Consider the following 15671-nt stretch of genomic DNA (forward strand, 5'->3'; position numbering starts at 1 on the left):
ATTTATCTAGAAAATTTAATAAACATTTTTTTTTCAAATCCAATGATAGACTGTAGGCCTAGGAATGCTGGGCAGGTGCAAATTATTTCCATCACTTCATGTTCTTGTGGATAAAATGAATTCTGAAAATATGAGAAAATCAGGAAATACCATTATTGAAAAAAAATTGTGTTATAAAAAATGAAATTGAAAAATGCATTGAAACATTTCACATAGAATGCATATACATGTTTTCAATTCTTCTGTTAGTTTTATTATCAAAACTTTGTATGATTTACAGCTAATATTGAGCATACCATTTTCCTTAAATTAACTTCCTGCCTGAGTGAATCCATTAGTCCACGGGATGAGCTATGCCTACAACACAATATAATATGCAGTTATTTGCTATGAAATTACTAAATATATATTGTAGAATAAAATGGCATTACATTTTACAAAAAAAAAAAATGCTACATTGTATGCTGTAGTTAATTTATGTAATTCATATAAATGGAGAAAAAAATGTGTTACAAAACTTCTCTGGGAAAGTGAAACTTCTGACATAGAATTTACAATAGTTGATGATAGAATATTTTCTAAAAAAAAAAAAAAAATAATGAGTTTCTCCTTTACCAAAGTGAAAAAAAATGTAAAGTACATGCAAACTTTAAAAATGTAAATTGCTTTGGAAGTATACATACCCTGTGAAGAAATGATGCATTTTTCATTTATTCATTCTTTAAGCCTGATACTCTTGACAGCTACAATGATAAAAATATTATATAAATATTTTAATGTACATGTAATCTAAACAAAAATGAATATTTTTTTCATTACTTTAGAAATTCTAGAAAATTACAACCATAGATCTGAACTGAAGTGGGGCTTCTATGTTTTCAACACAATGATACTGATATTTTTTAAAAAATTTGTGTATATCTGTCTGTCAAAAGACATCATAGCTTGTATCACTGTCGGGTATCCGCGCCGGTTGTGACATGTTTGGATGCGGTGAAAATGGCGTAAAATGTACAAACGGGGAATGCTGTGTACCTTTTCCATGTCTATATTTTGGTAAATATTAATTTTTTTCTCAATTTTTTATTGAAATTCTATAGGTATCTGGTTAACTTTAATGATGTGTTTCAATTCTGTTTATGGAGTTCATTAAATAACTCGTTGATGCACTTTTTTATCGATGCACTTGACATTCATACCCCTTTAGCAAGTTTTAATTCGTGATGTTAAAATAATATCAAATATATTTAAAATCTGAAGCAGCCAAAAGAAAGAAAAATCATTTTACAATTAAGATATCAAAAGTGTATTTTATGTCCCATACAAGAAATGTATTTAAAAACCGTTTTATTTTATGTATCCATAAAAAAATATAGTACGGTTTGGATGATGGGAGTGTTCTGGTTTGGATGCAAATTCAACGTCTATATGTTACGGTTTGGACGGTCTATAGTTTCAAATTTCTCAATCCAATAGAGCTGTTCGAACCAGTTTGCATTTTTAATACACCCTTACATGAAGGAAATGGAGTTTATAATAACATGATATTAGTATCAATTAATAAAAAAATTTCACAGGCACATAAGAAGTCACCTTTCCCTTCTTCATACATTGTTTCTACAGTTGATTTCATATAAAAATGTTGAATCCCTTTTTTCTCCACACGATTTAAAGGAAAGATTTCGATCACATCCCCTTTTTTTTCTTAAAAAACGATACTACATGTCTGATAACATAAAACAAATGTAAAATGTGTTAAATAAAATGAAAAAAAAATCGAATAATGCATATCCCGTCAACAGTCCCGTCCCATTTATAAGGCAGATTATCCCACGTTTCCAACTTTCGTTGATGCTCTTGCATCGCCCGCGAGGCGCACTGGTTATACTAGAGCCTCTGCTCTTAGTCGCGAAGTAAGGAGTCAATCCTTACATGTACGTCGCGGGTTTGAATCCAACTGTGGGAGAGAACGGTCCTTCGGATAAGATAATATAAGGCGAGGCCCCGTGTCGCAGTACGTGCTGGCACGAAAAAGATCCGTCACTGCTCAATGACCCTGAGTGCCGAGTATAGGACATGTGTTCACAGCTGTCTTGAGCGACTGATCGTGTAAAGCCAGACCCACTTTGCAGAGATTTTAAACTTGTAATAAGCTTGCAACATTGATTAAATATGTTATATTCTCCCTCACTTTCAAATGTAAATTTATATTTTAAGTATGAGAATAATAAGAAAAGAACTCTATATTACATACGCATTGAATCCGGGGGGGGGGTTATCATTAAATAGACATGCAATTAACATTGGGGCGTTGGTTACCACCACCACCACCCCCCCCCCCTTTCAACAGGCATATAATCAAAAAAGGGTAAGCAGTATATTGTGTTTAAAAAATGGTAGAGAAAGAAATGACCCCCCTCCCCCACATACACACAAGAAATAGGATTTTCGGGATTGAAAAATTTCAATTCTTTTTTGGTCCATCAATTAGCCCCCCCCTTTTTTTTTGCTTCCAACACCAATATGCCAGGATTGGTACTCGTTATAAACTTTTATTTTGCATTATACTGTATAACTATAATACTGATTAATTTTATTGTAAATAGTTATTTCATGAATCAATATATTCAGAGAATAGTATGTATTGTACATATAAACCGAATATGTCCGATTATGTAATATGAGAATGAAATGAAAAAAATCCCACAGGAATCAGTATACAATATTGACTAAGGGCTAAAAAAGGGGGGGGGGTCGGCTTCTTACACCATTTCCCCCAAATATAAATCATAATTAGCCTCTTGCTGTGGAACTTGTTCATTGAAAGGCCTGTAAACCTACTCTCTTTTTTGCGAGGTTGCAATACAGTCAAGTTATCATTTTATAGTATTTGTTTGTGACCCCCCCCCCTTTTTTTCGAAATATGGTTTATGAAGCCTGATTTGTTACCATTATTTCTTCCTTAAAGATGTTTCTAGGTAAGTTTTAAAACAATTTATCTGGAAACCCCGCCCTTTCCTTTAAAAGTGTTAAAATTGTCTTTTTATACCATAATGTTAAGTATGATTTATATCAAAGAATCTCATCCAAACCGTATCAGAACTTCATCCAAACCGTACACAATTTTGTAAACACTGGCATCCAAACATGTTACGTTGTTCTATAGCATGTCACCATCGGAAGAGTTTCTTTGCATTAAATTCGTGGATTAATGGCAGAGCTACAGGATAAATAATTACTTTTAAACACAGGCTGTCTCTTAGTTGTAAAATTACATACTACAGATTCCATTTAATAAGACTAAATCCTTTCGATGAGTCGAAGCGGTTGATTGACTCCGCCATTTTCACTGCATCCAAACATGTCACAACCGGCGCGGATACCCGACAGTGATTAAATGGAATCTGTAGTATGTAATTTTACAACTAAGAGACAGCCTGTGTTTAAAAGTAATTATTTATCCTGTAGCTCTGCCATTAATCCACGAATTTAATGCAAAGAAACTCTTCCGATGGTGACATGCTATAGAACAACGTAACATGTTTGGATGCCAGTGTTTACAAAATTGTGTACGGTTTGGATGAAGTTCTGATACGGTTTGGATGAGATTCTTTGATATAAATCATACTTAACATTATGGTATAAAAAGACAATTTTAACACTTTTAAAGGAAAGGGCGGGGTTTCCAGATAAATTGTTTTAAAACTTACCTAGAAACATCTTTAAGGAAGAAATAATGGTAACAAATCAGGCTTCATAAACCATATTTCGAAAAAAGGGGGGGGGGGTCACAAACAAATACTATAAAATGATAACTTGACTGTATTGCAACCTCGCAAAAAAGAGAGTAGGTTTACAGGCCTTTCAATGAACAAGTTCCACAGCAAGAGGCTAATTATGATTTATATTTGGGGGAAATGGTGTAAGAAGCCGACCCCCCCCCCCTTTTTTAGCCCTTAGTCAATATTGTATACTGATTCCTGTGGGATTTTTTTCATTTCATTCTCATATTACATAATCGGACATATTCGGTTTATATGTACAATACATACTATTCTCTGAATATATTGATTCATGAAATAACTATTTACAATAAAATTAATCAGTATTATAGTTATACAGTATAATGCAAAATAAAAGTTTATAACGAGTACCAATCCTGGCATATTGGTGTTGGAAGCAAAAAAAAGGGGGGGGGCTAATTGATGGACCAAAAAAGAATTGAAATTTTTCAATCCCGAAAATCCTATTTCTTGTGTGTATGTGGGGGAGGGGGGTCATTTCTTTCTCTACCATTTTTTAAACACAGTATACTGCTTACCCTTTTTTGATTATATGCCTGTTGAAAGGGGGGGGGGGGTGGTGGTGGTGGTAACCAACGCCCCAATGTTAATTGCATGTCTATTTAATGATAACCCCCCCCCCCCCGGATTCAATGCGTTTGTAATATAGAGTTCTTTTCTTATTATTCTCATACTTAAAATATAAATTTACATTTGAAAGTGAGGGAGAATATAACATATGTAATCAATGTTGCAAGCTTATTACAAGTTTAAAATCTCTGCAAAGTGGGTCCGGCTTTACACGATCAGTCGCTCAAGACAGCTGTGAACACATGTCCTATACTCGGCACTCAGGGTCATTGAGCAGTGACGGATCTTTTTCGTGCCAGCACGTACTGCGACACGGGGCCTCGCCTTATATTATCTTATCCGAAGGACCGTTCTCTCCCACAGTTGGATTCAAACCCGCGACGTACATGTAAGGATTGACTCCTTACTTCGCGACTGAGAGCAGAGGCTCTAGTATAACCAGTGCGCCTCGCGGGCGATGCAAGAGCATCAACGAAAGTTGGAAACGTGGGATAATCTGCCTTATAAGTGGGACGGGACTGTTGACGGGATATGCATTATTCGATTTTTTTTTCATTTTATTTAACACATTTTACATTTGTTTTATGTTATCAGACATGTAGTATCGTTTTTTAAGAAAAAAAAGGGGATGTGATCGAAATCTTTCCTTTAAATCGTGTGGAGAAAAAGGGATTCAACATTTTTATATGAAATCAACTGTAAAAACAATGTATGAAGAAGGGAAAGGTGACTTCTTATGTGCCTGTGAAATTTTTTTATTAATTGATACTAATATCATGTTATTATAAACTCCATTTCCTTCATGTAAGGGTGTATTAAAAATGCAAACTGGTTCGAACAGCTCTATTGGATTGAGAAATTTGAAACTATAGACCGTCCAAACCGTAACATATAGACGTTGAATTTGCATCCAAACCAGAACACTCCCATCATCCAAACCGTACTATATTTTTTATGGATACATAAAATAAAACGGTTTTTAAATACATTTCTTGTATGGGACATAAAATACACTTTTGATATCTTAATTGTAAAATGATTTTTCTTTCTTTTGGCTGCTTCAGATTTTAAATATATTTGATATTATTTTAACAATCACGAATTAAAACTTGCTAAAGGGGTATGAATGTCAAGTGCATCGATAAAAAAGTGCATCAACGAGTTATTTAATGAACTCCATAAACAGAATTGAAACACATCATTAAAGTTAACCAGATACCTATAGAATTTCAATAAAAAATTGAGAAAAAAATTAATATTTACCAAAATATAGACATGGAAAAGGTACACAGCATTCCCCGTTTGTACATTTTACGCCATTTTCACCGCATCCAAACATGCATGTCACAACCGGCGCGGATACCCGACAGTGTTTAATAAGACTAAATCCTTTCGATGAGTCGAAGCGGTTGATTGACTCCGCCATTTTCACTGCATCCAAACATGTCACAACCGGCGCGGATACCCGACAGTGTGTATAGGCCTAGTCACTAGTGAATCACTGACTGAAACAATGAAAACATATCATTTAATTTAGTTTAAATTTTTGTTACTGATAACCTCCATTATTACACTTATTGTTTCAAAGAAAATGAGCTAATTGACAGGAACTCAGTACATATTTAGTGCAATTAATTTTTAATAATTCTAAAAAGTGTGCAACTAAGTAGGGGGGGGGTTACACACAAGGCACTGCATTACAGTTTTTCACTGACTGTGATATGATGTGAAATGAACATGAACACACTTGGGTTTTTTATGTTAACAAAAGCATGTTTACATATTTTAGATCTACACATGTACCTACATATGCGTATACATCTGAACATACCTGGCCTGGAATTTCAGTGCAGTTATCGATCTACGGAGCTGGTGCATATCGTCTCAGTTTTCTGCTATTTTCCGAAATAATGTCCTCATATTCTCGTAAAAGGAAGAAGTAATGCCGTGTCTCTTATTTTATCCCTGTATTCTTTTAAGATTGTGTGGTTATTGTATTTAAATCCACTGCAAATCTCAGCTGATGTCGTCACGTTTTTAGATGTAAACAACATTCCGTGTCACCGAGTGCAAGCGCTTGGCTGAAGCCGAATGCAGACAAATGACACATTAAAAAGAGAATTTTTTACAGACATGATATTATATATACGAGAAAATCACTAAGTATTTTCTATTTCAACATGAAGATATAATAATTGCTGTTTATTACAAATTCTTGCAAATATCGGTAAATTGTTATTTTGAGCACCATTTCCTTATATGGATCAATCAGGGCGGAGCAACTGTCATGACGTCAGACCTCATTATGAATTCATTACCATATTTTTTTCATGTGTTGCCTTAAAGCTGAACACGACTCGTAAATACGCCATTTTCGATAGCATTATCTACGATACATCAATACTAGGGTATACTCGTCACATTCGTTACACCTGACTGCTTTATTCCACGGGCATCGGCGTGGAATGGCGACCCGTGTTTGTTCTGGTTATCTTGCATTACCTTTGTTTATATTTTATTGCAGTTACGTTTATCTGTGTTGTTTGTATACTGCACTGACTTATACAACTATAATTGTAAACTTATTTGGTATCTTATTTTCCTGCATTAGACGAAGTATTACGTTATTATTCTCGCTACCGAGTTCTGTATAGCATACGTCCGTCTTCACCGGTGTCGACTGATTGCACTGCTCAGTGACTTTAGAAGTTCTGCCCTATTTATAGGGGTCTGCAGAGTAGCGAGACTCGGGGACAAAAATGGCGGACAGATTCCTTTTACGAATCGTGTTCAGCTTTAAGGTAGAACCTATGTCGGAGAAGTCTTTGTCACAAGATTTTCAAACTTTTCATAATGATAAATTAGCATTTGCTTATCAATCAGTTAAAAGCGCATGACATGTTTCCTTGTTATTAAATGTAGTGCAGCCATTTAAACATGGAATGATAAATACATACTGCGACTTCACAATTTCAGTCATTTTAGGGGTACTTGTCATGCAAAGAAGACAACAAAATCCCAGAATTGCTTCTTTAAACATCGTTGTTTTTATTGTTTATTAATTGAACAGTATTAAACAATATTTCCCGAGAATAAATTCTTTTTTATTCAATTGACATAAAAGATAAGTCCACATTTTCAAAACTATAGGCAAATGAACTCGATTTATTTTCAGTCAATTTTCCACCCTACATTTGTAAATATATATCAGAAGTCTTTGTCACAATGTTTTCAATCTTTAATATAATAAAGAACATACCCAAATGATTACAAAAAGTGATTAAAATATATACCTTTCCCCTCTAACGAATGAGAGATAGGTTATTTACCGAAACTAATATTCTTGACCTTTTTGCACTTACACAGATTTTATTATTAAATGACTGTTTGGGGCTACTTTCAGCTTAAAAATGTTTATAATAAATTGTACTTTTAATTTAAAAGATCATATTTAATAGAGAAATTGTAATAAAACTCCAAGAATATGAATAAGTAACAAATAATTATGAAAAGGAATGCACATCATTTCATGATAGATATCACAAAATGTACACACAATCTACAACAGGTACATCTTTGACTTCGACACATTTCATCAAGATATTACACTATTTACCGGTAGTTGGCAACTGACGATTTTTTAAAAAGATTTTTGCATTCCTTCAAAATAGTTAAATACCATTTACATTATTACAGTTTGTTGTATACATGGCAATTTCATCACACAATATAGTCTTGGATTAGGTCAAGATCTATTAAATGAAAGGTGCCTACAGGTTTCTCTAATTCAAGAAATATATTGTCATTAAGCATTATATTAAAAAATATATATAAATCAAATATTTAGAAGATTATTTCGGCATGACTTTAAATTGAATTCTGTGAATTTCAAAATGCAGTTTTTTCTATACCATTTCTATACTGAAGCCGAAAAGTACGGGAAATGACATTGAATTAATTATGACGTCATAATGGATCTAGCACATTCACTAGTTATGATGTCATACGACGTAGGTTCTACGTTAACTGTACTGCGTAGTTTTGTAATTGATAGCCTAAATCTGCAAAACTGTAACGTCAGCATCATTTCGATTTAACGCAATTATTTTACATTCGTTTGGATTCTCAATATAGTTTTTGTTACGATCATCAGTCCATAATGGCCAATCTCGAAAAGGGGACACGCTATTAATAAATAGTCAGTGAAACAAAAATATGAACAGTCTCCTTAAAGATAATCATTTTTAAGTCTATGGTTGAGACACTAACCTTATCGGTTGTTGTCGGTAAATAAGGTCGAATGTCGACTAAATTTTTCCCTGATTACCGTTAGGCCATTTTATTCACACTGAGTTAACTACGGATTTTCAGTTTGTCTGATTATGACAAAAGGCTAAGGATATGTATGTTCCGTCGACAGTGGCTGTTTACTCGTCAATAGCACCTGACCCTGTGTCTTATTTTTTAAAGGTTATTTGTGTACATGTTTTTGCATTTCGTATGGTAATAATGTCAATTTTACTTGTGTTTTTTTAACCTTTGAAAGAAAACTTTTGACAAAAAAAACATACCTGCCTCTTTGGAATAGTCACTAACACCCTTTTCAGTGATTTTTTTTTTATGACATTTAAGTGGTCCCCGCTAAAATTTTTGTCGACTTATGGTGTAAATTCATGATTTGCTGGTTAGAAAGACATCCATTAACTGCCATCGTTTTACATTAAAGATTTTAAGTTTTATAACCAAGACTTTTCTTATCATCCGAGTATTATACATAACATGTCTATCGTTTGCAGGCATTAATGGTTCTTAAAGATTTTATGTGAATTATACATGAATATTATTTCTATTCTTAGCAAATAAAATAATATTTATGAATACATGCATTAGGGTTTTTTTTTTTTTTTGTAATCTTACACCTGTAACAGTTGACTTTCGATGGATAAAGAAGTTGTCGCTTCACCAAATACCACCATTGCTGTGCAAATGTTGTGGAATTTTGCTAATCAATTTCAACTCAATTATCGATGTGTTTGAAACAGTTCAGTAGTTTGCTTAATTGTCCCCCGCTTTCGCGAAAGCGAGGGGACATAAAATCTGTTCGTCTACGAATGTGCTTGTCAGCCTGTTAGCTGTCCGTCCGTCACAAAAACTTTAACCTTGATAGTATCTTTCTAATGAGAATAGATAGGGCTTTCATAAAGCACATATGTGTTGCCTTTGACAAGACTTTTCGAAAACGCACTATTTTTGACACAATAACTTTGACCTTATACGTAGATATGGCTTTCATATTAAAGCTGCTTTTTGCCTGTGACAAGACCGTTCTAAATACACTATCAGTTTTACCTCGTGACCTTGAAGTTTGACCTATTTTTCAAGAATATTAATGTTTCTTATAACTTCTGACTGAAAAGTTATAGGGCTTTCATATTTGAAGTGTGCATTACCTTGACTAGATATGTCCGAGCATATTATGACCTTGACCTAATTTTAAAAATAATAATTAAGCTTTTGCAATAACTTCTGAATGACATTTGATAGGGCGTTCATATTTGACACAATATGACATAAATAATTATAACAGTTTACCTACAAAGACACCAAAAGCGGGATACCACAAATTTTTTAATCATTTCTTCTACGAAACTTTATACCGTCTGTGGTTTTCAATAGTGTCTTTGTCCTTTCATGTTTTGTTAGCTGTATTCATAAGATTTATCAATGATCGTTTTCTTCATCTTGAATATTCATAGTACTGTAATAATTATATCGTATCAAAATATCATAGTTTTTTCCTGGTCTTTTTTTCTCAAAATCATTCCTCGACTAAAGATTCTGAAATCTTTTTTTAAATGGCTAATTGGCTTCTGTATAAAATAAAGGGATTGGGTGAAACAGTTTTATGAGATTAAAAATGTTCTTGCAACCCCCATTTGGACCGAATTACTTTAATATGTCTGCATTCTTCATTCAAAATCCAAACCGTCACGATAGCTCAATCAGAAGAGCGCTCGCTTATGAATCTCGGTCTCGGCTGTCAGTCAAACATAGAAAAAGATCTTTCACTTCTCAATTGTCCTAAGTGCCGAGAAAAGGTCCTTATTTAAAGCCATACACTGGTATATTGTGACGTTTCTATGTAAAATGAATGATTCTCGAATGAAACGTAAATCAACAAACAAGTGCAATGAATCAATCAATCGAGGAAAGCTAGAGTAGAAGAGATTATTGGGGGGGGGGGGGGGGTTATGAGCCATAGTTTCGTCATTTTGCTTTTTTCTCGAGAATTTCTGAATTTTCTGCAATTTATTTGCATAGAAATCAATTGTCACGGAATTTTTTTTTTTTTTTTTTTTTTTTTGTATTAAGAATGCAAATTAAAGATTTGAAGTCTTGCAAACACATTTACTATTTAACAATTACTAAACAACTAAAAGGTGTATTCTAAAGCTAAGTGTTTAGTACGGAAGCGTATTAGTGCCACTTTGACACTTCACTTTTTTTAATTTCTACACTTAAATCTGTAAATTTTACACTTTAATCTGTAAAATTTACACTTTAATCTGTAAAATTTACACTTTAATCTGTAAATTTTACACTTTAATCTGTAAATTTTACACTTTAATCTGTAAATTTTACACTTTAATCTGTAAATTTTACACTTTAATCTGTAAAATTTACACTTTAATCTGTAAATTTTACACTTTAATCTGTAAAATTTACACTTTAATCTGTAAATTTTACACTATAATCTGTAAATTGTACACTTTAAATTGTAATTTTTGCACTTTAATCTGTAAAATTTACACTTTAATCAGTAAATTTTACACTTTATTTGTTTATTCACATAGTCAACTTAGCATAATCATACATCCTTAGTGACGCATTTTAAAGCCAACAGACCGTTAATATTGCAAGATAATATTAAATTCTGATTGTCTATTTTACAATAAATGCAAATGATAAGCAAATTAGTATTACTGATACAAGTAAAAGTTTTCTTAGAATATAAATGAAGAGCATATCAAACATATGCATACATGTACATATTCTAGATGAATGCGATATTGATATCAAAGTATGTTTATATTATGTTTATATTATGGAACAGCAATGCATTTTATATATTTTGATTCAATGACGTTTCTTTAATGCTACGTTAAGAAATGACTGTAATTTTGATATATTATTTCATCATGACCATAGAACCATATACTTGTAATATCAAACTGAACTGCAAATAAAAAAATCTTTGGGATATTTATTTTTACTGTTAATTACACTGTTCATATACTAATAAACATGTACAAGTACATGTAAAATAAAAATATGCAAACAATTGTAAGCATCACAGTTTAATACTTTTTTCATGTTTCAGAGGTAAAATATCACAAATCGACCGTTTGATCATAAGTGATAACAGTTTAGGTTGTTTAAAATAAAGTGTAAAATTTACAGATTAAAGTGTAAAATTTACACTTTTAAGTGTAAAATTTACAGATTAAAGTGTAAAATTTACACTTTAAAGTGTAAATTGACAGATTAAAGTGTAAATTTTACAGATTAAAGTGTAAAATTTACACTTTAAAGTGAAAAATTTACAGATTAAGTATAAAATTTACAGATTAAAGTGTAAAATTTACAGATTAAAGGGTAAAATTTACACTTTAATGTGTAAAATTTACAGATTAAAGTATAAAATTTACAGATTAAAGTGTAAAATTTACAGATTAAAGTGTAAAATTTACAGATTAAAGTGTAAAATTTACAGATTAAAGTGTAAATTTTACAGATTAAAGTGTAAAATTTACAGATTAAAGTGTAAAATTAACAGATTAAAGTGTAAATTTTACAGATTAAAGTGTAAAATTTACAGATTAAAGTGTAAATTTTACAGATTAAAGTGTAAAATTTACAGATTAAAGTGTAAAATTTACAGATTAAAGTGTAAATTTTACAGATAAAAGGGTAAATTTTACACTTTAAAGTGAAACATTTACAGATTAAAGTATAAAATTTACAGATTAAAGTGTAAAATTTACAGATTAAAGTGTAAAATTTACAGATTAAAGTGTAAAATTTACAGAATAAAGTGTAAATTTTACAGATTAAAGTGTAAAATTTACAGATTAAAGTGTAAAATTTACAGATTAAAGTGTAAATTTTACAGATTAAAGTGTAAAATTTACAGATTAAAGTGTAAATTTTACAGATTAAAGTGTAAAATTTACAGATTAAAGTGTAAAATTTACAGATTAAAGTGTAAATTTTACAGATAAAAGGGTAAATTTTACACTTTAAAGTGAAAAATTTACAGATTAAAGTATAAAATTTACAGATTAAAGTGTAAAATTTACAGATTAAAGTGTAAAATTTACACTTTAATGTGTAAAATTTACAGATTAAAGTATAAAATTTACAGATTAAAGTGTAAAATTTACAGATTAAAGTGTAAATTTTACAGATTAAAGTGTAAAATTTACAGATTAAAGTGTAAATTTCACAGAATAAAGTGTAAAATTTACAGATTAAAGTGTAAAATTTACAGATTAAAGTGTAAATTTTACAGATAAAAGGGTAAATTTTACAGATTAAAGTGTAAAATTTACAGATTAAAGTGTACAAATAAAAAAAAAGTGAAGTGTGTAAGTGGCACTAATTCACTTCCGTAGTTTAGATTTCGACAACTTTTAAATGTTCCACTTATAATAAAGTCAAAAATACTATTCACTTCATTTTATCCAAAACACTATCGATTAACGGTGAATAGTTCAAAATTCACAGGATATAAATACATTATATAATGAAAAGGACAAAGTATTCTAACCTTTTAAGTGCAAAGCAGTGTTTGTTCTTTTAAAGTCCAACGAATGATTTCAGACTTTTATTTCCTTATTTTTAATTATGCAGAATAAATTAATTATCAATGTTCTGCATTATGACAAAAGATACTTTAAAAGAGTAAATCTTGAAAACTTAGTTATGTATAATATACTACAAATAATAATTTGATATTCAATATATTGATCTATAATTTTCCGTCAGTCGGCGTAAGTTAAAACCATTTATAAAGACTGGTTTTGAAGAGACAAAAGCTAAAATCATTTTGCTTGTCAAGCAATTTATTTGTTAGTTACATCACAAAAATTTATTTTTTAAATAATTATTCAGTTGTCAGCATCTATACCTTAAATAATTTTGATTTTACCTTTGTTATCAGGGTAATACAAACAGGTTCATAGTTATTATCTTACAAAATACAAATGATCTGTGTGCATGCGACAGTACTAGTGCGAAGACGAGATGAAGGGCTTAACTTAATTGTTCAACTAAATACAAGTTTTAATATTATTGCTTTATATTTCAGAACAGTAATTGAAGCAGCCGTTGCTGGATAAATACAGATACCCCTCTAGACTCCTATCAAAAGTATATAGTGTTCGAAGTTCAAGAAAGACTTGTTGATTAAACAGATTTAATCCAGAAAGATAAAATTTTCTGATTATCACGAAAAAAAATTATTTTCTAATCTAAAATGTCAAAATCTCAAAATCCATCAATTATCTTAGCCCTCATTTATTTTTGATTTGATTGTGTTTACGTTCAGTCAATGTGAGACTGATTTGTACATGCATTTCAGCTGACGTTTGATTGGTTTAATTTAACATTACTATTGATATGTTTTCGTTTTGTTGTTTTTGATTTGCTTTTTCCTAATGATTGTTTCTTTTTTGATATAAAAGTTGTAGATGTCGATGTAATAACGTTTGCTTTAACGATACAGGTACATGTACACTTGTATATCGTTTAACTTCCTTAATTGTTGTTTTAAGTCGGTAGTTATCTTATCTAAAAACGTTATAAATGTCACAATGATATGTTTTGTCGAATTGTACTCAAACTTCTCATATCTAAAAACAGCTTCTGTTTTAAGCTCAAAATCAAAGAAATATCATAAATGAACTATAATAAGATATAAGGTAAAAATCTATATAGAGAACAGGTGAGGTAAATATCTTTATAGAACGTTATGAATGTCACACTGATATGTCTAGTGGAATTTAAATACCGATAAAGCAATCTATAGATATATGTACTTATTCATCTTCCTAAGTCTAAAAAGCTGCTTTAAGTAATACTGTGGATGTACAGTAACAAGATATAAATTTAAAACTATAAGATTGAAACTTAGAAACGTGAATGTTGCTGTTCTCATGATTCACAGTGCAGATTAAAAAAATAAGATTAATTTGTATCTTTATTTTTCAATTTTTAGACTACCTACACTTATTCATAGAAATAGAATAAACATAAAATTTTCAATAATTCTTTTTATAACTTTAAATTAACAAGTCTCAATTTAGGTACACAGAAGGATAACTCTTCAATTTATAATTCAATTCAAAATGTAGATTTAAAAAATTTAATGAATTTAAGTTTTACTTAAAATATTTTATGTACATTGGAATGCTCTGCGTGTAAGAGTTATCGCGCTTTCCATATCGTTGGAAAGTTTTTACCGTGTCCAAATAAAGAGAGGCAGATGCAAGCGATTCTTCGAAATGAAAACCTTTAGTAAACGCCCAATGAAAATCGTGCGCGGTAAAAATCGGGACCTAGTCGTCCAGATAGCGTCGCTTTTCAGTTTCTTTTAGGACGCTGTGAAAAGTACATGTGTGTTGGATAGCTTCAGATTATTTTAAGCCGCCTCCACACCTCCACCTTTTCCTTTTTTTCCTTCTTGTTGTCCAGTTTTGTCTATCTTCTTTTCTTGGTTTTTAATGTGTTTTTAGTCGTTTTTGGCGGTTTCAGACCATAAGAACGTTTGATATATTATGTAATCAATTACGTCATATATTATGTAATCACGGTTTACATATTAATCATATTCATAATTCGGTTTCATTCTGTTGTAAATTTTTGATACGGATAAAAAGTTGTTTATTGATAATTTTATGGATTTCAAGATCAATTATTTCATAATTAATTACAAGTATGTTCTCTAATTAAAGTAACGTTAGTGACAAAGTGTAACATACCTAAATGTATTGTTGTTTATGACAATGGAGAGTGAAGGCGGTTTCTTGAAATACTGCGATAGTGCAATAAATGTGAGTTGGAATTACAATAGTACACGAAAATGTTAATAAACGAGAAGTTCCATAAATTAGTTATTATGTCAAAATAAATTGGCATTGGCAATTGTACATAAATCTTATCATGCAACAATTATCATATTATAACTCTAAATGTGCTTCAAGGTTCTTTGAGGTTCTTTTAAGGACATTTTTGTAA

General features: G+C 31.0%; 1 long non-coding RNA gene across 1 annotated transcript; it reads right to left on the minus strand.

Moving 5' to 3' along the window:
• On the minus strand, positions 1–6442 carry LOC134283565 (uncharacterized). The gene is made up of 4 exons (XR_009995498.1): positions 6205–6442; positions 684–743; positions 297–357; positions 1–122 (listed from the first exon to the last, which is right to left on the minus strand). It is a non-coding gene; the product is annotated as an uncharacterized LOC134283565 (long non-coding RNA).
• Between the last annotated feature and the right edge of the window lie 9229 nt (positions 6443–15671).

Source organism: Saccostrea cucullata, unplaced genomic scaffold, assembly GCF_032062105.1.
Source record: "Saccostrea cucullata isolate Sc308-1 unplaced genomic scaffold, CSIRO_AGI_Scuc_v1 ctg665, whole genome shotgun sequence".
Taxonomy (NCBI): domain Eukaryota; kingdom Metazoa; phylum Mollusca; class Bivalvia; order Ostreida; family Ostreidae; genus Saccostrea; species Saccostrea cuccullata.